Genomic DNA, 25,601 nt, shown 5'->3' on the forward strand with positions numbered 1-25,601 from the left:
AGAGACACTTTATAATTTTAAGTACTTTGTCTATATTTCACAACCACAACGATTTTGAATATGTTATGTTCAGGTTTAGAGTATCTTCCTGTGTCTACAGGACTAAAAAGGAGACTTAGGTTATGCATCAGGGAATGGACTGGGATGGAATGGAAAGTCGTTTTGGCGTAAAGGATAAGACGTGCGGTGCATTCGTATCTAGCGATGCACCGGCGTTCGAATCCCGCAGGCGGGTACCAATTTTTTGAATGAAATACGTACTTAACAAATGTTCACGATTGACTTCCACGGTGAAGGAATAACATCGTGTAATAAAAATCAAAGACGCAAAATTATAATTTGCGTAATCACTGGTGGTAGGACGTGAATCCGCACGGGTGGGTACTACCACTCTCCCTATTACTGCTGTGAAGCAGTAATGCGTTTCGGTATGAAGAGCGGGACAGCCGCTGTACTGTTAAAAGTAAGACCTTACAACTCATGTCTCAAAGGTGAGTGACGGCATTTACTTTGTAGATGTCTATGGGCTCCGGTAACTACTTAATGCCAGGTGGGCTGTGAGCTCGTCCACCTATCTATGCAATAAAAAAAAAACATGTTATATCACTCAATAATGACACTAAAGTATTTTATTCTTTTTTTCTTGCATATTCCATGACGTGTTTTCTAGTAATTTCTGGAAGAGATTTCATATTGTTTATTTTGACCCCAAATGACGTCACGTTGTGAATTTACGTTCGATTTTATAACAGCTACGCAGCTATTTAAGGTTTAAATTTGAACATTCAAAATATGTTCATAAGCTGTTGTATGGACGAATTATATATTAAAATGTTATTGTTATATCATTTGCTATCATTTGTTAAATTATAGAATGATACTGAATTAGATGAAATTAAATTTAGTTTGTGAAGTAATCATTTTGGGTTCTTCCTTTGAAAAATTATTTTATTATGATCATATTAAAATGCGAAAGTGTGTTCTGTTGGTTTGACCTTCTTTCGCGTAGTGAGATAGCGACGGATCGACATGATTTTTTTTGCAGAGAGATAGTTTTGAAACGGGCTGTGTCATAGACTGTCTAAATTTCGCTACCCATCTTGAAACACGGGTCAAAGCCTCAATTCTATTTATCAATATTACAATAGATACAAGAAAGATAGAATATAGAAATAGATCAATAGGTACACCGCGTGTAATTCATTTCCAAATGATTCTTGTTGACGTGACGGTTGTCTGGAAGCGATCGCTCTTAGGGATAAGATCGCCAATTGTACTTTTTTTGTGTTTAATGTTTCTAAATGTTTTTTTTTGGTGTACAATTAAAACACTCTCTCTCTCTCTCTCTCTCTCTCTCTCTCTCTCTCTCTCTCTCTCTCTCTCTCTCTCTCTCTTTTGTTGAATGCCAACGTGTGATAGGTACCATTCGCGTAAATTCAACAATTTTGTGAATTACGAATAAAATTACGAAACACAGTGAAACTCGAAATAATTAATATATTTTTTATAAAATGCTCGAAAATTTCCCCTCGACATAATGAGGAATAAAAGTATACGATATTTAATTTTAATTATATTAACAGTAAACTGTATTCGTTTTTAGAAATCTTGTTCACATTCGAGCCTCAAATCATGATCGTAAGTAATTTTTTTTATTGCTTAGATTGGTGTACGAGCTCACAGCCCGCCTGGTGTTAAGTGGTTACTGGAGCCCATAGACATCTACAACGTAAATGCGCTACCCACTTTGAGATATAAGTTCTAAGTTTCAGTATGGTTACAACGGCTGCCCCACACTTCAAACCGAAACGCATTACTGATTCACGGCAGAAAGAGGCAGGGCGGTGGTACCTACCCGCGCGGACTCACGCGTGGTCCTACCACCAGTAACAGTAAGTCTCAAATCATGTTCGTAAGTGCTGTATCCAGTTCCCCTAAAATCTATATATTAATACGTGAAGCAAAAACTTTGTATCCCTTTTTACGAAAATTGCGCGGACAGAGGAGTATTAAATTTTCCACACTTATAGAGAATATAGAGAAGAAGTGCACAATGCTAATATTTTTTTTAAATAATGCATAGATACATTAAATCAATAAAGAAAACATTACACACACTACATACCATGTATTTGACGCACACACGCATGCATACTATTTATTGTCAAACTTTTGTTCTTGACGTCTGTTGTCAAATTGAGAGTAGATTAAATATTGTTTGTCTTTGTTAATATTTTTTATAGTGTAGTCTTGGCTAAATTTGTGATTATAAAAGTATAAAATACAATCATAATGTGTAGTGTATAAACTTACAATTCCAATTAATTATAGTCGAATTTCGACTACTGCGGGACCTCTAGTATTTGTAAATTGTCTTTAGCTGCCAGTGTGCCGCTAAGAATAGCCCGCATAATAGCCAGTTAGAAATTTTAATGGTGTTATTTAGTGATACGCCGTGATTTACGACCGCGGCGGTCTCATGGCGGCTACTGTGCAAACCGACAATTAGCACTTTGCATACATGTTTAATATATGTTTACTCACGTGCTCTGCACATGTTAAGAGTTTAAGAATAAACTTGATTTATTGTGTTTGACTATGTCTAGTGGTGTTGATAGTCTTAGCAAGTTGAAGTGGCAGCGGGAAGGCCACATAGGGCCAAAATCGGACCACCGGTGCGGCAGAAAGACCTCGAGTGGAGACCATGTACGGGGTAAATAGTCGACGTCGCCCAAAACACGTCATCTCGGATCCTCACGATCCACTAACGGTGCTTTTAGGTACCCCAAGCACCGCTCACCGTTCTCGTCGAACCCGTTGCTTGCAACGAAGTAGATTCATCCGGTAGTAGATTCATTTGCGAAGCAGTTGCTCTTGAGTTGTTAGGTCTCCTTCGGAGGCGCTCGGGCGGCTGTTAGCTATTCCCATCCCTCCTGGCTGAGCCTTTGCTCGCCCAACTGTTTTGGTGAAACTGGAAAGGCCTCCGGGCCACCAGTAATCTTATAATCATAAAAAAAGCAGAAAGAGACGCATATGACTTGAAGGACAGCTGGGCTGTGGTGCATTGAGGTGTCTCAGTTATGGGATCTTCTCGCATGGACATAGTTCGCATTGGTACCGCGTGCAGTTGACACGAAAGAAAGGAAAGTTTTCCTTTATAATTGCGTACGTAATGAGTTAATTAAACGTAGTCAGATGAATGTAAATATTGATTGAACATGATGATTTTCTAATAATAAAATTCTTGACCTCTACAACGACTGGTTTGAGATAGGCTTGACTGAGTTTTTTGAAATTGCGAAACTTTCGATTGTAGTCTTTTTTTTTTTTAATTTATAATGCAACAGACATTGTGTTCAACAGTGCATTGACAATGCAGGGTATGTGACACTGAGTTTCTCGTCGTATCTTCTCAATGGACCCCGTTTCCGTTCCGGTGGTAGATTCTGCGAAGCACTGCTCTAGCTAGGGCTAGTGTTAGCAACGTCACAAGGTTTGAGCACCGTGAGCTCACAGTACTAGCCCGGAGAATCTAGTATAAATCTTCGAGGTTACTTAGAAGTGGGAAAAAAATAGCGATCAGTCAAGAATCGGCATGTGAATGAACCACTATGCTAATGTGAACAAAAATATTATTAACGCGATGAATTTTTAACACGTTTTTTTGCTTTTATTTACCTATTCATGTAATGAGTTTTTTCAAAGTAATTTTCACCAAATTCCTGTCGTAGGATTGTTTTGAAAATTTGCACGCGTATCAAGGACTAATGACAATACATGAATTTTATTATTTTAGCTTAATGCCCTAACCAGGATCATTAAGGTAAAGAACTCACTATATTAATTTTTAGTTAGTCTTGCTATTGACGTGTGTTTTTGTCACGTCAGATTTTGAAATGTACATAACGTCATGGCCGCAAACGTCCTCACTATAAGTCCCACGCAATCACTTCAATCCGGAGCATAAGATACTTAATATAAAAAATCGATCGAGAGAATTCCACCTTCACAGGAAATATAAAAGTCTTGAGTTGACAGCGATTATGAAATATCGACGGGAAGACGAACGAGACAAATGTAAATTAATTTATATTACGTCTATTTTATAGGGGCTCATCGCAAAGTGCAATGCCAAAGCATTAACAATATTCAATGTCAAGAAAAACCAGCTACACAACGGCTTATCTTCGTCTTTGAGAATGGTTTCAATATACCCTGTAAAAATATGTCATAAAGTCGAATATCGTATTGTGTGAAGCGGCTCCGACAACGTCATCTTGTACAAATATAATCTTTTGTAATCGTTACGACAAAATTCCGGGAAGAATTTCCATTTATTCCTCACAAGTATATAGATCGGGTTGAGACGAAGGCTTAGGGAAACCAAATCAATCAATGCGTTCTCTAGTTATGCGCTCAAGAACGAATGGCATATCAAATTAATTTTTAGAATATGTATTTTAATTGTTGGTCGTAGTCGTTTTTAAAAAGCCGGCAACGGTAAAGCAAAATAATATCAATTTAAGCGTAAAAGAAGGTTTTTTAGAAGTAGCCCGCACGGGTAGGTACCAACACCCTTTTTTTTTTTTTTTTTTGTTATCGATGGGGAATCCTAGTCTTTACGGATACCCTGCCGACGGGGGTCGGACCGGGTTATGTCGGACTCCGCGCCTCCGGTGGAAGAAAGAGGAAGAAGTCGCGAACCGAGGTCCGCGCCCTCAACCAATTGGTCCACGGAGACTACGCCTTTAGAAAGGCGCGCTGGGCTAAGTTCAGCTCTCGCCAAACCCGCCCAGCTTAACGACTACCGACTAAACCCCAACGAGCTCCTCCACTCCGGCTGGGCGGGGACCCAGGTACCGCCATGTGCGCGCCATAGGCCCGCCTTCGCCGGCTCCCACCCCAATGTTACGTTGGGCGGGATCTGCCACCGGGGACTTCTTCCCCCTCTCATCTCCACGACTCGTGAGGGGCGCACCAGAGCCACAGCGCACCACCACCCCACAGGACCTCAGTGCCGAGCACCGGGCGCCCCCGCACCCAGCAATCGACGGCCCCTGCAGGAGCCGGGTGGGGGCTTTCTGCCCGCACCACCCGCTCCGCCTTCACTGCCTACGAACCGAGGTCCACGACCTCCTCCTCACGACTTCCTCCTCGGTTCATCGGCATGCCCGGTTCTTCATAAAGCCCCGGTCTTCCTTGTGCCCGACGGAGGCTGGACGTCCATCGGAGTCGTCGTCTCGCCGAGTTGACTTCGGTCTGCAGCAACGGGTGCGGCCGCGGGTGCAGCGACGTCCTCTCTCCTCGGTTTTCTCGGGGGCCTTGCACAGGCCTTGCCCCCCGAAGTGTGGTCCGCTGGTTTCCCGGCGGAGGCGCAGACGGCGCATCGCGGTGCCAGTGTGCATCCGGATGCCACGTGGCCGGTCTGTCCGCACCGGTAGCAGTCGTGGCTGCGGTCGACCGACGACGGGCACCGCGCACCCACATGGCCCAACGCGTGGCAGCGGAAGCATTGTAGCCTCCGGGCCTCCAGCAGGTGGACGCGAACAACGCTCCAACCGATGCGCAGCTTCGTCACTGTAACAATTAGGCACCACCACCCTGCCTGTTTCCGTCGTGAAGCAATAATGCGTTTTGATTTGAAGGGTGGGGCAGCCGTTGTACCACATAACTGAAATTTAGAACTTATCTTCAATGTGGGTGGCTGCATTTACATTGACTCCGGGAACACTTAAAATCAGTTGATTCATGAGTTCGTTCAGTAATCTAAGCAAATAAAAGTTGACCTCAGTACTGCTTCGAAGCAGAAGTGGATAGGAGGTACCTGGTGCGGATTCATAAGACGTCCTTTCACTAGTTCTCACTTGTTCACAAACTTTTATTACTAGTGGTAGGACGTCTTGTGAATCCGCACGGGTACCCAACACCTTGCTTATTTCTGCCGTGAAGCAGTAATGCGTTCCGGTTTGAAGGGTGGAACAACCGTTGTAACTATTCTGAGACCTAAGAACTCACATCTCAAGGTGGGTGGCGGCATTTACGTTGTAGATGTATATGGGCTCCAGTAACCAGATAATAAAATAAAATAAAAACTTCGCGACCACGAAGGAAGGAAATAGGTGTGCCACCGCTGATCTACGTTAAGATTGACGATTCATTATTATCTGTTGTTGGCATTAGAAAGGCAAGCGAAATCAATGATTATATTTTCTTAATAATCTCGACGCGAAAGGAAGCTGCAAGTTCTTATCATAAATCTAAATTTGTATTATTACCACACGATTTCATATACGCGATAACTTAACTAGGTCATAATTAGTATTTTATTAGGCATAGGCAAGCTTTCAGCCCACCTAATGTTCGGGTTAAAGATATTCTTTATTCTCAAAGAGAATTACATAAATTCACTTAAATGAGAACATTAAAATAGTTATAATTAATTCAGATCGTGCAGTACATGACAATAATTTATGGTAACAACATGCGGTGCTATGACAATTATTTAACAAAAACTATAAAGATTATTTTCTTAAAATGTATAAACAGGGTAGATTAGCACAGAAGCGAGGTAAGTACAACGATCGCCTCGACCAGCCGCCGGCCGCTCGGTGGCGAGTAGATATTGGCGCCACAAGGAGCTAGTTCGCATGGATGCGGCATTGGTAATAATGTTCAATAAATAAATAAGCCTTTATTGCTGTTAGAGTTTAACTTATTTAATTAAACATAAAATGATAACTAGGTAAGAAAATTAGTTAGGCCGTTGCAGAGGCTTAGTAATACATACAGTTTTTTTTATTGTTTAGTTGGGTGGACGAGCTCACAGCCCACCTGGTGTTAAGTGGTTACTGGAGCCCATAGACATCTATAACGTAAATGCGCCACACACCTTGAACCTTGAATGTATAGATGAGGGATTTAGTAAATTATCAGAAACCACAAATTGATAAAATTTTATCACTTTATCTATAACAAATAAAGACTTGTATGATTTGTTAATTTTTTACTTTCCGTGTTTAGGTTATACAAAAATAAATTGCCTTAACTTTGACAACATATAAGTTTAGGGGCATCCGCTACAAGATGACGCTAGTTTCCATAAAAAACAATATTTGTCTTAAAGTATCGCATTTTCAGCGCCCTGGTGGTTGTACCCGTGCGGTAGTACATTTTAAATATGTACATGCATTTTGTTCTACATGAGTCGCATTAACATGCAAGTGAATGCACTCCACTCTCATCTCAACATTGCAATAGTATTATTAAAATTAATCTAATTGCTAATAATGCCTCATTAATTCTGTTTGAGGTCGAAATGGAAAAAAAATAATGCGAGAGAGCTTCATTATTTCTGAGGTTTCGACATTTATGAATCTGTGGTTTTGTTTTGTAAGTCAGAAGCGACAAGCGATTTATTAACGTTTGATGTGTTATTGGATTGATTTAAAAATAGCATTTCTCGATAATTTTTGATGAATCTAACTGGTTAACCAAAATTGTTGGTATGTTGCTCAAGAATTAAAAATAATTCCTATTTTTACTGGTGTTAGGACCTCTTGTGAGTCCGCACGGGTAGGTACCACCACTCCGCCTATTTCTGCCGTGAAGTAGTGATGCGTTTCGGTTTGAAGGGTGGGGTAGCCGTTGTAACTATATTAAGTCCTTGGAACGTATATCTCAAGGTGAGTCGCCCATTTACGTTGTAGATGTCTATGGGTTCTTAACACCAGGTGGACTGTGAGCTCGTCCACACATCTACCATTATAATTTTGCGGGTTTGATTTTTATTACACGATGATATTTCTTCACCCTGGAAATCATGTTAAGTACGTATTTCGTTAGACAAAATTGGTATCCGCCTGCGGGATTCGAAGACAAGTGCATCGCTCGATATGAATGCACCGGACGTCTTATCCTTTAGGCCATGATGACTTCGAAACATACATAAACTGAAATATCCATAAGTAAGCCTCACTATACATAGTCAGGTCATAAATTCTGTCACATGTTTAATGTAAAATAATTGAAACAAGTTTATTCATTATGTAACCATTAATATACCAAAATTAACTTAACAAAACATAGATTCTTATGACACTAAAGTTTATTCAAAATGGCCTCCGTGATTTTGAATACAGGCCTTCAATCTGCGCGGCCAGTCGTCTATCGCAGCACGAACGAGGTCCATGTCAATATCGGCGGCTGCCTTAATCAAGGATGTCTTGAGTGACTCCAAATTGGGATGAGGCTTTGAGCACGCCTTTTCCTCTAAGTGTTGCCATATCTTGTAATCTAACGGATTCAAATCTGGACTGGAGGAGGGCCAGTCTTCGTGCCGGATGAAGTCAATTTCACGCGCCGCCAGCCAGTCTTGTGTGCTCTTCGCTCTATGAGCTGGCGCCGAATCTTGTTGGAATACCCAGTGCCTGTTATTGAACATGGTATGAGAAACAGGTACCACAAGGTTCGTCAGGACTGTATTTTGATACACAACTGCATTCGTTTTTACACCTTTCTCACAAAAATGTACCTCTGTTAAACTCCAATAAGAAACTCCCAACCATACCATGAGCGAGGATGGAAAATGACCTCGTTGGACACGCGGAATAAGGTTGCTCGCTTCTTCACTACTGTGTGCGTACACCTTATCATTTTTTTTGTTGTAGCTCTCGTCTACGGTAAAAAATTTTTCATCCGAAAAAAGAATTTCCCGATATTTTTTTCCCGCGTACCGCTTCAACAAAGCGCGGCATCTCTTCAGTCTCAGGTCCATTAGACGAGCATTCAAACGATGTCCTGTTTTTCTTCGATATGCCCGAAGCCCTAAGTCTTCATTAACACCCTTTTCACCGTGGTTCTGCTTAACTCCATCTGAAGGGCCCACAGTTTCTGCTTACGTTTGGGATTTCTTTGAATTCGCGCCTTCACAGCTTTTATCACTGCTGGAGTCCTAACAGACCGAGGGCGACCACTTCTTGACCTGTCATCTGCACTAGAGTCTTCATTGTATCGTTTGATGGTACGATAAACGAATCTTTTGGTTGTATTCAAATTTTTCTGTACGTTAAAAATTTGAATTGGCGCGTAACCGCAACGATGCAACGCAATAACTGCAACACGGTCTTTTTTAAGCGTCCCCTCCATATTTAAAAATGAGTAAAATTCTAAATGTATACTATTTTTATTTTCATGAACAATTCGAAATTCGAATTCAATAAACTTTTTTGTTGCCAGCATTCTAAAAGAAAAGTTTTTACTGTGTGACAATACTTATGACCTGACTAGGTATATTGAAGTAATTGCTATATTGAAGTACTGTGCAGTATTTACAAACGCCGACCAAAGGAAGCATCGTCTTCTAAAGACAAAGCCCGCAAATAATCTAATGTTAGAGCAAGGAACTACTTGTGTTATAGTTGTTGCAAAGTAGGACTACGCGCTGCCCTTAGGAGTGTGAGTGACCGATCTGTATACGCGTCAATGTAGTCTATATGTAGCTAAAGCTGTATACTAATCACTCCGTCGGGTACACACACTAACGAAAATGGATATTTACGATTACAACTACAAATAAAGGCCGCGCGCACTCATACTTCGCAACGTGACGCATTCAGCTCTAACACTAGGAGCAGGCTTAGGGACCCCGGTAACCGTACTCGTCGAATTCGACAAAGAGGTCGACGTACAACCTAATCCATGCATTAGCCCGCTGAGTTTCTCGCCGGATTTTCCCAGCGGGTCGCGATTCCGATCCGGTAGTAGATTCATTCGCGAAGCAGTTGCTCTTATGTTGTTAGATCTCCTTCGGAGGCGCTCAGGCAGCTGTTATCAAATCCCACCCCTTCTGGCTGAGCCTTTGCTCGCCCACCTGCCCTGGTGAAACCGGAAAGGCCTCCGGGCCACCAGTAATCCTTCAATCATAAACTTTGCAAGAAAGAAGAAGAAATAAAGAAGAAAGAAATCATATATTCGTTAAGCATAGTGAAAATGAGTTATTACATATAAGTTAAAAGCAGCGTGCATGTATGCTTTGTCATTATTTGACTTACAACTATAAGAATTTGCACCTCTACTTTGGCCTCGTATTTCGAGAGGGCAGCAGTCGCCTTGTCCTGTATTTGATCTCCGCTAACTAGTAACACGAGCGGAGCGATAAAAACTCTTTCAACTTAAGGCAAGCTACACGCTTCGTCCATCGCATAGCGCACTATTATTTTGCACTTTAGTTGCGAAACGGTTGAGTTTCATAGATTCCGCCGCAATTAACTTTTCTTTTTCGCCGGTCAGGTCAGCGGGATCTTACCTCTGTTATACAATGTGCGTGTTACGAGTTGTTTTTGGTTTTTTTTTGTTACTAGTTCATGCGTTTTAATAGCCGTGAGCATTCGTGAATACGCATATCATAATTTTTTGTTTATTAAATAATGATGTTTCGTGTTTTCTAAGCTTGCATGTTAATACTGTCTTCAATATCATATTTCTATGAAGTAAATTATTGGATTTTTTTTAGTTTTCACGAATTCCCTAATTCTACGAAACACGATCTAAATGCTTATACTCATTCTCAATGACCTCACAAATGACAATAATAGAGACTGTAATCACTGCTGTTATACGATGAATATCGCAATAGGCAAGTTCAATAAAAACGCTAATAGAATATTGATTAAAAAAACGGTTAGGTTGTTTTAAATCTTGACACAGTGCTGATACCCGATTCACTTTGAATTTTCAGTGAAATAAGTATTACAGGTTCCGATACGATATCGTACGGTATCACTAAGTGTAGTGTGCTTAGTGTGATTTTTTTAACGTTCTCGATCACGTAAAAGTGAACTCCATACAATTTTAATTTAACTTTTACGTGATCGAGAAGTTAAAAACTCACACTAAGTGCACAGGACGAATAAGGTTCTTAAAGTTGTATAAGGTTGTGCTCCGGAGTATTTGCATAAGAGAGTGGAAATTAAAAAACGAAAATAAAAAACAATTCTATTGCCCCGTAAATCGCTGGCTCAGAAGTATTGATCAAGGGTATTTTATTTATATTACAATACTTATTAATTTATTATCCTAACATAATAATACTTAGTTCATTCAATGCAAATTACTGTTTCACCGTGCTAAAATTAAAACTATGTAGTGGTTACGAAAATCGTTTCGATATCGTCATCTGTAAAATACTTTAGCCACGCAATCCGACCTTTGTTCACGGTCGCACATTTTTAGAAATAATCAAATTCAGAACACACGCCGCGTCGCAATGTGCAACACGGCACATTATCATGTCAATGTGAAATGTCAAAACCTTTCTATTACCTACCGTTGTTGATTGTTTTTGTTTTGTAAATTAATCTTATGAACATAGATTGCAGCTATCGTTTTTCACCACAAGCTAATGACCACTCAGCACAACACTGGTTGGAAACGTTAGAGATCGGTGGTTGTGTGGCTTACGACAAAGGGAAGATCTTCCACCGAGCGGGTGATATTTGCTCGGTAGACCGACGGTCCGAATGTTGTTGTTCGGAACTTGTATATATGCGCTTTATCTTGAAAATGTCGTAAGCGAGATTCAGGCATCTGTCAATTATCTTGCGTTGTATGATGGCTACCCGCCACATCACTCCCCTCCGAGATTGGAGGTCGTGTCATTTTTAGTTAGCGTTGTCCGTGCTGAGATTAGCTTACAAGGGCCAGTGCTGCTCGAAGCCTGCGGTGAGTCGAGGCTGAGCTTGAATGCTGCGTGCGTGTCGCCAGTGCTGCTCGAAGTTTTCAGTGAGTCGAAACTGAGCTGAATGCTGCGTGATTGTCGCCAATGCTGCTCGAAGTCTGCGGTGAGTCGAGACTGAGCTTGAATGTTGCGTGCGTGTCGTGCGTAGTCCATGTGATGCAGAGCTGCCACGCCGGAGATGTGTGACCCCAAGCGTTGATGATCCGGTCGTGGGCTGCGATGAACTGTAGCGGCGTGATGAGGCAGTGAAGTTGCGTGCCGTTGGACCAGGAAGCGCGGTGAGTCGGCTGCGATGGTCCTGTTGAGGCTGCGATGCTGGCTTGCTGTGGGACGACTGTCAATGACGTGCTTTTATCTGCGAGAATGCGGGGATTGTGGTAGCCGAAGTTCATGATGCGCTGATGATGAATCAGAAGGTTGCGTGTTCACATCTTGTCGCAGGTCACCAGTTTGTGGCTTACGACAAAGGGAAGATCTTCCACCGAGCGGGTGATATTTGCTCGGTAGACCGACGGTCCGAATGTTGTTGTTCGGAACTTGTATATATGCGCTTTATCTTGAAAATGTCGTAAGCGAGATTCAGGCATCTGTCAATTATCTTGCGTTGTATGATGGCTACCCGCCACAGTTGAACTTGAAATCACGGTCATCATCGTCGTACCAATTCATATAATATCATCTCCAATAGATATCCAGTGCGGTCAGTTCGCTGCCACCTGCATCCAGCATGACCCAACGGCGAAATCACGGTGACAAGATCCTATGGATGCCAGAACTGAGATGAAAGATACTTGCAAATTAACTCGATTCTCATATCGATCGAGATAACGAGACAAGAACGACTTTAGCTAGACCGCTACCGGAGTCAGCTGCCCGTAGACATCATAAGACACGTCCTTACGGATCCATCAGATCCAATAACTCTTACATTAGATACCTTCAGCTCTAGCACTAGGAGCAGGCTGAGGAACCCCGGTAACCGTACTCGTCGAACTCGACAAAGAGGTCGACGTGCAACCTAACCCATGCATCAGCTCGCTGAGTTTCTCGCCGGATCTTCTCAGCGGGTCGCGATTCTGATGCGGTAGTAGATTCATTCGCGAAGCAATTGCTCTTGAGTTGTTAGGTCTCCTTCGGAGCCGCTCGGGCAGCTGTTAGCAAATCCAACCACTTCTGGCTGAGCCTTTGCTCGCCCACCTGTTTTGGTGAAACTGGAAAGGCCCCCGGGCCACCAGTAATACTTCAATCATACAAAAAAAACCATCATAACACGAATACTGCTGACTATTTGAGATATGAGGTCGGAATCTCAGTTAGATACATTCGGTTAATAATAAGAGTTGCATTATCGGGACTAATACATTAACAGACTCCCGACTCTCATTGAACAATGTCAAGGTTTAAAGTGCAACAATGCTAAAAACTATTTTTATTTACGCGTCTCTATTCGAAGGTCTGCGGTCTAGACATTTAAACATACCGAAGTTAACTTGAAGATTCATTTTGTAATGTTCAAGATAATTTTAGATAGAGAGAGAGAGAGAGAGAGAGAGAAAAACAGCATATCACCAAAAAATAAGTCTCGCTAAAGTATAGGAGACAAAAGCCAACAATTACGCCATTGTCTGTACCGTCTGTCTTTACGTTAATTGATGTCTACGGCCAGTTTGATTAAAGGTGATCAAATTTGTTAAGCTTTATCTAGCATTAGAAAATAAATGACAAACTATAGCGTATTATGAGCAAGTGCCATAGACACAGCCCATTAAGTTTCACGTTGGATCTTTTCAGCGGGTCGCGATTTCGGGAATCGGAATCCTTAGGTACGGGAAAAAATCTGCAAACATGGCGCTAGAAAGAGCGCCAAAAAATCGAGAGCTCATGAAATATAAAACTCGTCAAATAATAAAGTGTTTAAAGAGGTTCCTATCCTTGCAAATGTTAATTTTCAAAGGCGTACTTGAAGGTTTAATTTACAGTTATTTAAATTTTTTATTTTTTTATTGCTTAGATTTGTGGACGAGCTCACAGCCCACCTGGTGTTAAGTGGTTACTGGAGCCCATAGACATCCACAACGTAAATGCGCCACCTACCTTGAGATATAAATTCTAAGGTCTCAAGTATAGTTTGTTTGTAAATCGTGTAATTGGTTACTCCAACAAGCTGTGTCAAAATACGATCTAAAATTCGAAGCGAGCGTTACTAACGATTCGACAAACAACATTCTATTTGTTTAAGATATTGTTGTATCTCGGGAATTTGTATAATGTTTTCGTACACAAAAGCGGCCTGAAGATCTCACTTGACTCGTATCGGCCATTTATTTATTGAATAATAGTATTCTCTCGTGACCCGGACAAGGATGCATAAATTAGGTAATCCGGAAGTTTTTGTCAGACTTTTTTTTTTAAACACTTATCCTCCAAAGAGTGTTACAATATCCGTAAAGTTTAAAGTAATTGCGAGCGCTGAAGAATAGTAGAGGATAGAGGAATAACATAAAATATTTTCGAAGGCCGAAGTCAGCGTCTCAAAACTCTAGGAGGTTCCATATTTTTTTTCCTATCTATGCTGATAACCTTGAGAGGGTATTTCGGCTTTACCTTAGCGTGTAGCCAGAGGTGTTGTTAACACTGGCCCTAGCAAGAGCCGTGCTTCGCAGAATCTACCACCGGATCGGAAACGCGACCCACTGAGAAGATCCGGCGAGAAACTCAGTGGGCTGTGTCTATGGGTTAATTTACTCGCCAAGCGCTTCGTTGCAAGCGACGGGCTCGGGGAGGACGGTGACCGGTGCTTAAGGTACTTAAAAGCACCGTTAATGGGTCGGGAGAATCCGTAATGACGTATTTAGGGCGATATCGACTGTTTACCATTCGGTCCACGGGATCGGCTATGGAGGTTTCATGAAGTGCTTTTCAACACGCTTTTACGGGTTAAGCTTGACCTGTGTCTACACAACCGAATCTTGCGACGTAATTTTCACTAACTTCAAGACGCATGATTGACTTGACATTTTGTATACGCGAGAAGGATTGATGATATTAAAATAATATTATTACTTTCGCCCAAAAGACAAAGATTGCCAGAATAAAACCTCATTTTAAGTGTTTGTTTGATTTAATTATACGGCGTTTTAATATATTTTATATTTTAATATTATAAAGAGGAAAGATTTGTTTGTTTGTTTGTTTCGAATAGGCTCCGAAACTACTGGACCGATTTGAAAAATTCTTTTTCCATTAGAAGCCGACATTGTCCCTGATGAACATAGGCTACTTTTTTTATTTTATTTTTTATTTTTTTTGGTTTCATGTGTGTTTTAATGTTTCCGAAGCGATTAATATTATAAAGAGGAAAGATTTGTTTGTTTGTTTCGAATAGGCTCCGAAACTACTGGACCGATTTGAAAAATTCTTTTTCCATTAGAAGCCGACATTGTCCCTGATGAACATAGGCTACTTTTTTTATTTTATTTTTTTTGGTTTCATGTGTGTTTTAATGTTTCCGAAGCGAAGCGAGGGCGGGTTGCTAGTTTTAATATATTATGAAGGGTAGGGTCTGTTGTATAGATGTATCGTTGCTCTGAATTGAATCATTCATTAATTTGATTCAGTACGATGGTAACAACACTTCTCCCGGCTTAATACCTTGATACAGGAAAATAAACCTGATACTTTTAATGTTTGTGTAATGTAATAAAAATTCATCTTTTTACTGGTCATCATCAAATTTTACTGGTGGTAGGACCTCCTGTGAGTCCGCACGGGTAGGTACCACCATCCTGCCTATTTCTGTCGTGAAGCAGTAATGCGTTTCGGTTTGAAGGGTGGGGCAGCCGTTGTAACTATATTGAGACCTTAGAACTTATATCTCAAGTTGCATTTACGTTGTAGATGTCTATGGGCTCCAGCAATCACTTAACATCAGTTGGGCTGTAAAATCGTCCACCCATCTAACCAATAAAAAAAAACTGCTGTACATTCTTGATCTAATAATATGCTAATAGCAATGATCTTTATTTAACTGAACTTTATTTAAAATTCAAATGTTTTAACCGAGAAACATTAAATAAATTAAATAAAATAAAATAAAAACAATATATTGAATTTTACGTTAAAAATTCTAAGCAAATTTATTTTAATACATTTTTGTGCAAAATAGTGCCGTTCAAAATTGAATTTTACGTAAAGCTAAATTAAGTACAAATCGGTGATGATATTGCGAAGTGTACTTTTCAAGACTGGAGCTTCGAAATATAAATAAAAGTAACAAAGTTATGTTTGTAAAATAACGTGTATGGATGCTATAATGCGCTATAAACTTCGAGAGAGCAATTAAATAAATTTAGATACGGCTCGGCTTTGTAATATATAGGGTGTTGTTTTTGTTTTCAAAGAAAATGCGTATCTGTATATACATATGTCTCCGAACACCTTTTTTTATTGCACTGGTGGTTGGATAAGCTCATAGCCCACCTGGTGTTAAGTGGTGCCCATAGACATCTACAACGTAAATGCGCCACCCACCTTGAGATATAAGTTCTAAGGTCTCAAGTATAGTTACAACGGCTGCCCCACCTTTCGAACCGAAACGCATTACTGCTTCACGGTAGAAATAGGCAGGGTGGTGGTACCTACCCGCGTGGACTTTCCATGTTCCATGGGGAGTGCTCTGAGGAATTGTTTGAGATGATACCGTCATCTCGTTTTTACCATCGCACCGCCCACAACTGCAGTAGAGTTCATCCATACTACATGGCGGCACTGCGGTCATTCATAGTGCGTTTCCAGAGATCTTTTTTGCCAAGTACTATCCGGCTATGGAATGAGCTCCCCTCCACGGTGTTTCCCGAGCGCTATGACCTGTCATTCTTCAAACGAGGTAGCCGTGGGCTCTTCTGCCTACAAGGGCAATAAAAAAAAAACACACCTCGCTCAGAAATATCAGTTATATAGTTTAAGGCAGGGGTGGGCAAAAGCCGGCCCGCGGGCCGGATCCGGCCCTTTTGCTAATTTTATCCGGCCCGTTGAAAAATTCCGCACATAAATTTTTTTAAACTCTTTTATGAGATTTTGTTGACATCAGCATTAAAAAAGCATATGCGGTAAAAAAGCATATGCGGTATAGTCCTCCGGCCCGGGAGACATTTTGAAAATTTCAATTTGGCCCGCGCTTTAAAGTATTTGCCCACCCCTGGTTTAAGGTATAGTTTTCTGAATGGTAATAGCTTAAACATTTTTTAATTTTGTAATTAATTCGTTAATTAAATTCTTCTGAGCTATGTTCGAAGTCTCATTGAATATTTAATTTAGTATTGATTTCAAAAGGAACAGGCGAAAGTACAAACGAGAAGGCGAGAAAAAGCGTTAATTATGTTTAAAGAAAACAACGCCCTGTATAATGGTGATGTAAAATAGTGAATATTCATTGATACCTCGCATTGAACACAAATACTTTCGCTAACTAAATTATTTTCCTTGTCTAGTAAAAGCCGTTGTCTAAAAGCGGTCAAGGCTTTTTTAATTGTTTTAATGGTATTTGTGAAAAAGCTCTTTCGATAGTTGGCACATCGATGCACCCAAAGAAACAGTGGTGCTTGAACTGGCGATCTAGTAATGTTAAGGTTACGATGGTGGTAAAGTCCAGGTTGTCAGAGCTTGTAGATTCCATAACGTTAATATTATGATGGTGGTATTTATTGACCTTGATACTTTTGATCGAAATTCTATTCCTTTTGCCTCGGGATATGAGGTATCCCGTCTTCTAAGAACGGCGAGCATGATTGCTTCGTGTTTGAAACCGAAAGGCGGGATAACATTACGCAGACAGCCCAATTTTGGCCTATCAGCCAGATTCCTGGTTGTGAGATAAGGGCACGAAGTAATAGAGTTAAAATTCGGTTATTTTTTTGGTGCATTTTCACAAATTCACGGTCCATCTGGTGTCACGTGGTTATTAAGACTCATAGGTATCACAATGTATCGGTATGAAAGTAGACGGTAATGCGAGGAGAGGGCATCCTAAAAAGACTTGGACGAAACCGGGTGCATCGCTCGTATAGACTAGTTGTGACGTCTTTTTTACATTACCATTAGTTCTCAGGGTTAATTAATCCACATCTGTCTTTCAGCTCAAAGAAGTCCACTAGAAGAAGAAGGATAGACGGTCCTACGCTGTTTGCATCCAGCGTATTCCCACGACCTTCAAGAGGTCATCGGTTTACCTTTAATTCCACGTTATGCTGTAAATTTTTATTGATTAATTAGATGGGAGAATGAGTTCACAGTCCATTTGCTATTAAGTTGTTACCGGAGCCTATAGGTATAAATGCTCATAAATAGCTTAAATGCCACCCATCCTTGTACATTAGCTAAGTCTCAGTATTACAGTAAAACGTCCTATTAGTCAAAGCGACAAGTAAGCTAGTACTGTTTCGTGGCAGAAATAGTGAGGGCGGTGATACCTACCCGTGCGGGCTCACAAGACGCCCTGTCAATACTGCTAAATATTATATACATAGTAATGAACATTAATGATTAATTAACGTGACTAATTAGTAAACAAAAAAAACGCACTGTTAAAACTCACGATCCACTTATAGGTCGACCTTTGCTCATGTAGATTAGTTTTAATGAAATGCACATGAAAGGTTCAATTATGTTCCAATAATGGGATGAGCGTCTCGTGTGACCGTATAAATGAAACAGTTACAAGGCTGACGTGGTACATTCACTTACAATCTCATCGATAACTTATTCTAGACCTTTGTGATGACCGAGTTCACTCGGATCCAGACGACAGCGAGGAGGTTCGCGCAAAATGTATTATTTGTGTTTTTGAAATATCAATCTGTTCAAACTCTAGCGAATTCAAGACGAATTATGATTGAAAAATAACACAAAAGAATAGCGATCGCTATCAAAAAAAAAAAGGCTTGAACTAACCTGTAATTAAAATAGGAAGGATAGTTGTACGTATTCGTTTTTTTTTATTGCCCTTGTAGGCAGACGAGCACACGGCCCACCTGATGAGTGGTTACCGTCGCCCATGAACTTCAGCAATGCCAGGGGCAGAGCCAAGCCGCTGCCTACCGCTTAATACTCTCCACAAGCCTCGTTTGAAGAAAGACATGTCATAGCGCTCGGGAAACACCGTAGAGGGGGAGCTCATTCCATAGCCGGATGGTACGTGGCAAAAAATACCTCTGGAAACGCACTGTGGATGCAGGGGCTCCAGGTAGTATAGATGAACTCTACTCCGGTGGCGGGCGGAGCGATGGTAAAAACGAGATGACGGTTTCATCTCGAACAATTCTTCAGAGCACTCCCCATGGAACATACGGTACAAAATACAGAGGGAACCGACGTCCCTCCGCAGACCCAGAGGTTCATTTGGAATGAAGAATTACTGTTTGCCCGGAGGCCTTTCTAGTTTCACCAGGACAGGTAGGCGAGCAAGGGCTTCGCCAGGCGGGATGGGATTTGCTAACAGCTGCCCGAGCGCCTCCGAAGGAGACTTAACAACTCAACAGCAGCTGCTTCGCGAGTGAATCTCCTACTGACAAGATCCGGCGAGAAACTCAGCGGGCTGATGCATGAGTTAGGTTGCACGTCGTACTCTTTGCTGAGTTCGACAAATACGGTTACCAAAGTCCCTAAGCCTGCTCCTAGTGTTAGATCTGAAGGCGTCACGTATTCGTGCGTGATCACGCTAACTAAGTACTATCACCAGCTATCACGCAATATTAACGCAATTGAAATTCTTTTTATTACACGATGTTTTTCCATTATTCATAGTTTTATTAGTTTACATTTTTACATAGTTTTATTACTTACATTTACGTTTATTAGTTTCTTCTAAGAAACGTAAATGTTAAGATTTTCTTTTCGTCATGATTTAATATAAATTTCATTGCACCTACCACATTTACTTTGCACTACCTTTGGTTGACTGGTATTAAGTCCGTCAATGTAAATTTTACATCAAGGGTAATAAATAAATAAAATAAATATACAAATGTCGACAAGCGGTAACTCAGTCGTCCCTGACCGCAAAACTATGAATTATTCAAAACGTGGGAAATAATAAACGCGAAATTAAGTCGTAAAAGTAGTTCTAATAATTACTTTCTCTCATTTGTCAGAAGAGAACGATGTACTTGTTAATGGCTTCGTTGTTTGTTAGCGATATTGTCGGTGAACAAGAATTAGGGGGGTGACGTGATTAGGGGGGTGATGTGATTAGGGGGGTGACGTGATTAAGGGGGTGACGTGTTTATGTTTTCCTGCCTAAAATTATAGAAAGCAGAAAATGGCAGTGACGACGGAGAAGTTGTAGCAATAATTTTTTTCCTCAGGACTGTTGCTGACTGTGGCTTGGAACCGGCACCAGCCTTTACGTTGACAGTCAAATACATGATATTGTAAGGACATTCAAGTTAAAACTATGAATTTGGTTCATAAAACATTAGACAGAGACTACCCTTTTCTTCGTCTTCTTCTCAAAGGTGTCATTATTGACAGAGTGGACTTGATCGTCATGGAGGGGACAGACTTGTCGCGTTTCACGATGTTCTGCAATTTCTCCCTGCTCGAGGCAATCCCACTGCATTCATTTAGGGGACCTCCCATTGAACCTTTAATTTGGTTTCAGCCAGTCTGCGGGGTCCCGTACAAACTCCACAACAATAAGATTTTAGTTCACTTTATCTATCGGCTATAATACCTAAATAAATGTATGCTGTTGATGTGCGCGTCAGATACTTTCCGAACCGAATCGTAAGTCTACGTTCACACATAGTCTCCGCGTATACGGTACCCGTTTTAACGGATATGACAAAAAATTATGCTTTGTTCACACACAGGCAATGCATTTTTTTTTCCTACCTATGCTGATAGGCTTGAGAGGCTATTTCAGCTTCACCCTAACGTTTGTAGGTGAGTTCACGGGGCTCAACCGGAGAGTTGCTAACACTGACCCTAGTAAGAGCAGTGCTTCGCAGAATCTACCACCGGATCGGAAATGCGACCCACTGAGAAGATCCGGCGAGAAACTCAGTGGGCTGTGTCTATGGGTTAGTTCGCTCGTCGAGCCCTTCGTCGCAAGCGACGGGTTCGACGAGGAAGGTGACCGGTGCTTGTGGTGCCTAAAAGCACCGTTAATGGATCAGGAGGATCCGTAATGACGTGCTTTGGGTGACGTCAACGGTTTACCATTCGGTCTACTGGGTCGGGTATGTAGTTTCCAGCGGCTACGATGAGAGGGTTCTCATGTCGAAGCACTGTATAACGTTCATCGTATCCGTCATTACTGGATACGATGTCGTATCCGTCATTACTGGATACGATGTTCATAAGCTAATTCCTAGTATACCGCCGCTATTCTGCCAGGATGAAACTTGTTTGTCTAGCCGCACCGCCCGCCGACCCCCTCACCCCCGCACAGTTTCTATCCGGTAAAATTGTACGGAAACATGACGGATACGTATTCCGTTCATCCAGTATTCGATGACAAAACAGTAATGTCATAATTTACCGGACTGTTTTTTTTTACTGTATACTGAATACTGTACCATATGTGAAGTCGCTCATACATTTCCGTGCTGCATCGATGAAAAAAAACGTCCGACAAAACGGACCAGTTAAACGGAGACCATGTGTGAACGGGCTGTAACGCGGTCGGAGTATTTCTTATCTCTGAGGCCGACAATGCGCCGGCGTGGTACACGTCCGGTGAGGTCCGGTGTGAGCAGGCGGGTGGCACGGAATGTGACGGAATGTGTGCACGCGTCCCGCAGCTGTCAGCTGGTGACGCTGGTGTGACGAGTCGTGGCGACGTTGCCGCTCCGTCGGATTTATTCCTTTCCTGCATTTAAACAATATAAACAGCAGGGAACACGCTGCGTTTTATTCAATAGGTAGACAGCGGTTTGGCTCTGCTTCTGGCATTGCTGAAGTCCATGGGCGACGGTAACCACTCACTATCAGGTGGGCCGTATGCTCGTATGCCTACAAGGGCAATAAAAAAAGGTCTACCTATGAGGGGTCATTGTAAAAAAATATGCTATTTTATCTGTTGTTTTGTGGCCGCTTGCATAAGACTTTAAACTACGAAAGAGAATTCTACTTCCCTCTGACTTCAAATAGAAGAAAAAATCGTTCGGATGTGTCGAGAACCTCGCTCTCGTGCTTGGGACATATGGGTAATGGTTTAAACGATGGTTTAAATAGTGAATTTTAGTTTCAAATGCGAAATATATCACTGGCCATAAAGCCAAAACCACAGATTATACGCAGTTTATCAGCATCACGAACACAGATTATTAAGCCAACAAAAAAAAAAATAACTTTTTTTTTTCAAAATATCCGTCCCACTTAATCACCGGTGCTTAATTTGCAAAACTGGTCCCCCAAGAAAGGTCGAGGTGAGGTACAAGGCCGTTGTCACTACTTCATCAATTTAACGAAATGTCTTCAGTTCTTTTTGACTTAATTAGATAATGTTGGCTGCTTTCGGAGGGTAGATGTGATGTTTCAAGTCGTCGTGGCCTAAAGGATAAGACGTCCGGTGCATGCATGTTGTGCGATGCACCGGTGTTCGAATCCCAGGCGGGTGCCAATTTTTCTACGTACATACTACGAAATACGTACTCAACAAATGTCCACGATTGACTTCCACGGTGAAGGATCGATTAACATCGTGTAATAAAAATCAAACCCGCAAAATTATAATTTGCGTAATTACTGGTGGTAGGACCTCTTGTGAGTCCGCGCGGGTAGGTAAAACCGCCCTGTCTGCCGTGGAGCAGTAATGCGTTTCGGTTTGAAGGGTGGGGCAGCCGTAACTATACTGAGATCTTAGAACTTATATCTCAAGGTGGGTGGCGCATTTACGTTGTAGATGTCAATGGGTTCTAGTAACCACTTAACACCAGGTGGGCTGTGAGCTCATCCATCCATCTAAGCAATAAAAAAAAGACGGTCTCACCTGGCCTTATTACCAAAAACTGAAAGCAATCATAGCTTAGCGGGAATAACATTTGGGAGCTTGACATTTAATCTCGGCTCTACATATTTGGCTCTCATTTTTTTTAATTTTATTAAATCACTGACTATAATAATAATATAAAGTGATTTGATGGAATGATTTGCCTAGCATACAGACTACTTTTTAAAAGATCAGTCTGTCATCTTGGAACAAGCATAATATTAAGTTTTTTTTTTTATTTATTTTTTATGTTTGTGGATTACCTACTGATGTCCCTGGGGCCTTTCCAGTTTTCCCAGGACAGTGGGTGAGCAAAGGCTCAGCCAGGAGGGGTGGGATTTGCTAACAGCTGCCCAAGTCCTACGAAGGAGACCTAACAACTCAAGAGCAGCTCTTTCGCGAAAGAATCTACTACCGAATCGGAATCGCGAGATCAAGATTCTACGGCGTAATGATATGGCGTAATATCCATTGAGTTTTTACTTAATAATACAATTATTGGATGTCCCGAGGATTCTTTTTGTCGTTTCACATTGAACTCAGTGATACCCATTAAATCATTCCGCAATATTGTTTGTTTAAGTTTATTAAATTATTTAAATGAGTGTAAATTAACATTATTATGTCTCTTTCGAAACTTATTAGTTCAGCGTCGCTTTATAACCGTCACGGCTTAAGGTTACATTTTAATAAATCCGTTTGGGTTTTTATTTTATAAAAAAAATACATACAAATGTTTAGTTCTCAAGCGCTCTTGGACATAGGCGAATTATATTATTAAAGTAATTACGGGTGTGTATACATGTGGACATTCAATGAAAATGACAGACTATGAAATTTTGAATTTATTTATCTTATATCTTTAGAAGTCGTCATGGCCTAAGGAATAAGACCTCCGGTGCATTAGTATATAGCGATGCACCGGTGTTCGAATCCCGCAAGCGGGTACCAATTTTACTAATGAAATACGTACATAACGAATGTTCACGATTGACTTCCACGGTGAAGGAATAACATCGTGTAACAAAAATCAAACCCGCAAAATTATAATATGCGTAATTACTGGTGGTAGAACGTCTTGTGAGTTCGCATGGGTAGGTACCACCACCCTGCTTATTTCTGCCGTGAAGCAGTAATGCGTTTCGGCTTGAAAAGTATAATTGAAAAAAATATATATGTATCAATAATATCATCGTTACGATCAGTACCTTTGCCGCTGTGGACAAATCAGTACCTAATGGAATATGCGAAAATTTGTTTTTGTTTTATTGAAGGATTACCCGATTCTGCCACCGATTCGGCCACCGATTCTTAAAAAATCCATAAAGTTGAGAAGCATTGACGATACTAAATTAGCTGTTTCTCTTTAAATTACACTCAAAGTCGATTCTAATTTATGTAAATAAATGGTTTTCAAGTATAAATAAACCAGCCAAAATACGGTGCTAAAGTTTGCCATATCGATAAAACAATCAATTACTTTGTATTTTTTGAAGTCGCAATTGTCCTTGACCACAAAAACTGTAAAGATTAGTTGAAACGTCAAAAATGATATAATGACATTAAAAAACGCGGGATTCAACCGTAAAAGGAGGTTAAATTAAAACAGTTATACTAATTTACTACACAGTAAAAAAGGGGCCTGTTAATATTTAAATCATTGCAGTAATGCAATTGTAATTCGATAAAATGTACAAAGGCTTATCTTATTACGGAGTTTAACGTCTGGTAAACCACAAAGAGTACGTCCTCACCTTTCACGTAATGATTTTTTTGCATCGTACATTATAATCTTGACCTAGCTTTAAAAGTTTTTCTGTAATGACATTTAAACTTTACTAACGAGGATCTGTAATATGGATGCTGTAGTGCGTAATCAGATAGGAGAAAAGAAACGAATCCGTTGTAGCAGGTAAGTACTTGTTGCGCGTTTCACTATTTTTTCTATTTTTTCTAGCTACCTAGCCTTGAGAGGCTGCTTCAGCTTCGCCCTAACATGTAGGTGAGCTCACGGGGCTCAAGCCGGAGTGTAGCTAAGACTGACGCTAGCATGAGCAGTGCATCGCAGAATCTACCACCGGATCGGAAACGCGACTCACTGAGAAGATCCGGCGTGAAACTCAGTGGGTTGTGTCTGTGGGTTGATTCGCTCGTCGAGCCCTTCGTCGCAAGCGACGAGTTCGACGAGGACGGTGACCGGTGCTTGTGGTACCTAAAAGCACCGTTAGTGGAACGGGAAGATCCGTAATGACGTGTTTTGGGCGACGTCGAATTATGTTACTGGTGGTAGGACCTCTTGTGAGTCCGCGCGGGTGGGTACCACCACCCTGCCTATTTCTGCCGTGAAGCAGTAATGCGTTTCGGTTTGAAGGGTGGGGCAGCCGTTGTAACTATACATGAGACCTTAGAACTTGTATCTCAAGATGAGTGGCGCATTTACGTTGTGGATGTCTATAGGCTCCAGTAACCACTTAACACCAGGTGGGCTGTGAGCTCGTCCACCCACCTAAGCAATAAAAAAAAAGCAATAAAAAAAAAAATAAAAAAAAAAAAATTTCGTGGTTAACAATCAATGTGCAGAATTCAATGACAATATCAAAATATAGTGACTATACGTAATGTAGGTAGCCGCTCCGCGTCCGCCGATTGAAACGATTGCATATATGCATTATTAAATAATCTAGGGCGATTAGAAGTAATGATTAAGTTGATTATGTTAGAGAACATCATCATTTGTCCGTTTCCTCTATTTTTTTCGTAATTAACTTATGCGGAACACATTTAGGGTTGTCAAAACTTAATTTTATTTTGCCCAAATATATTGTAACTAGGAACAAAACAAAGGGCAATAAAAATTTACTCATATATGTGTATGTT

The sequence above is a fragment of the Bombyx mori genome, chromosome 21 (genome assembly GCF_030269925.1).
Source record: "Bombyx mori chromosome 21, ASM3026992v2".
Taxonomy (NCBI): Eukaryota; Metazoa; Arthropoda; class Insecta; order Lepidoptera; family Bombycidae; genus Bombyx; species Bombyx mori.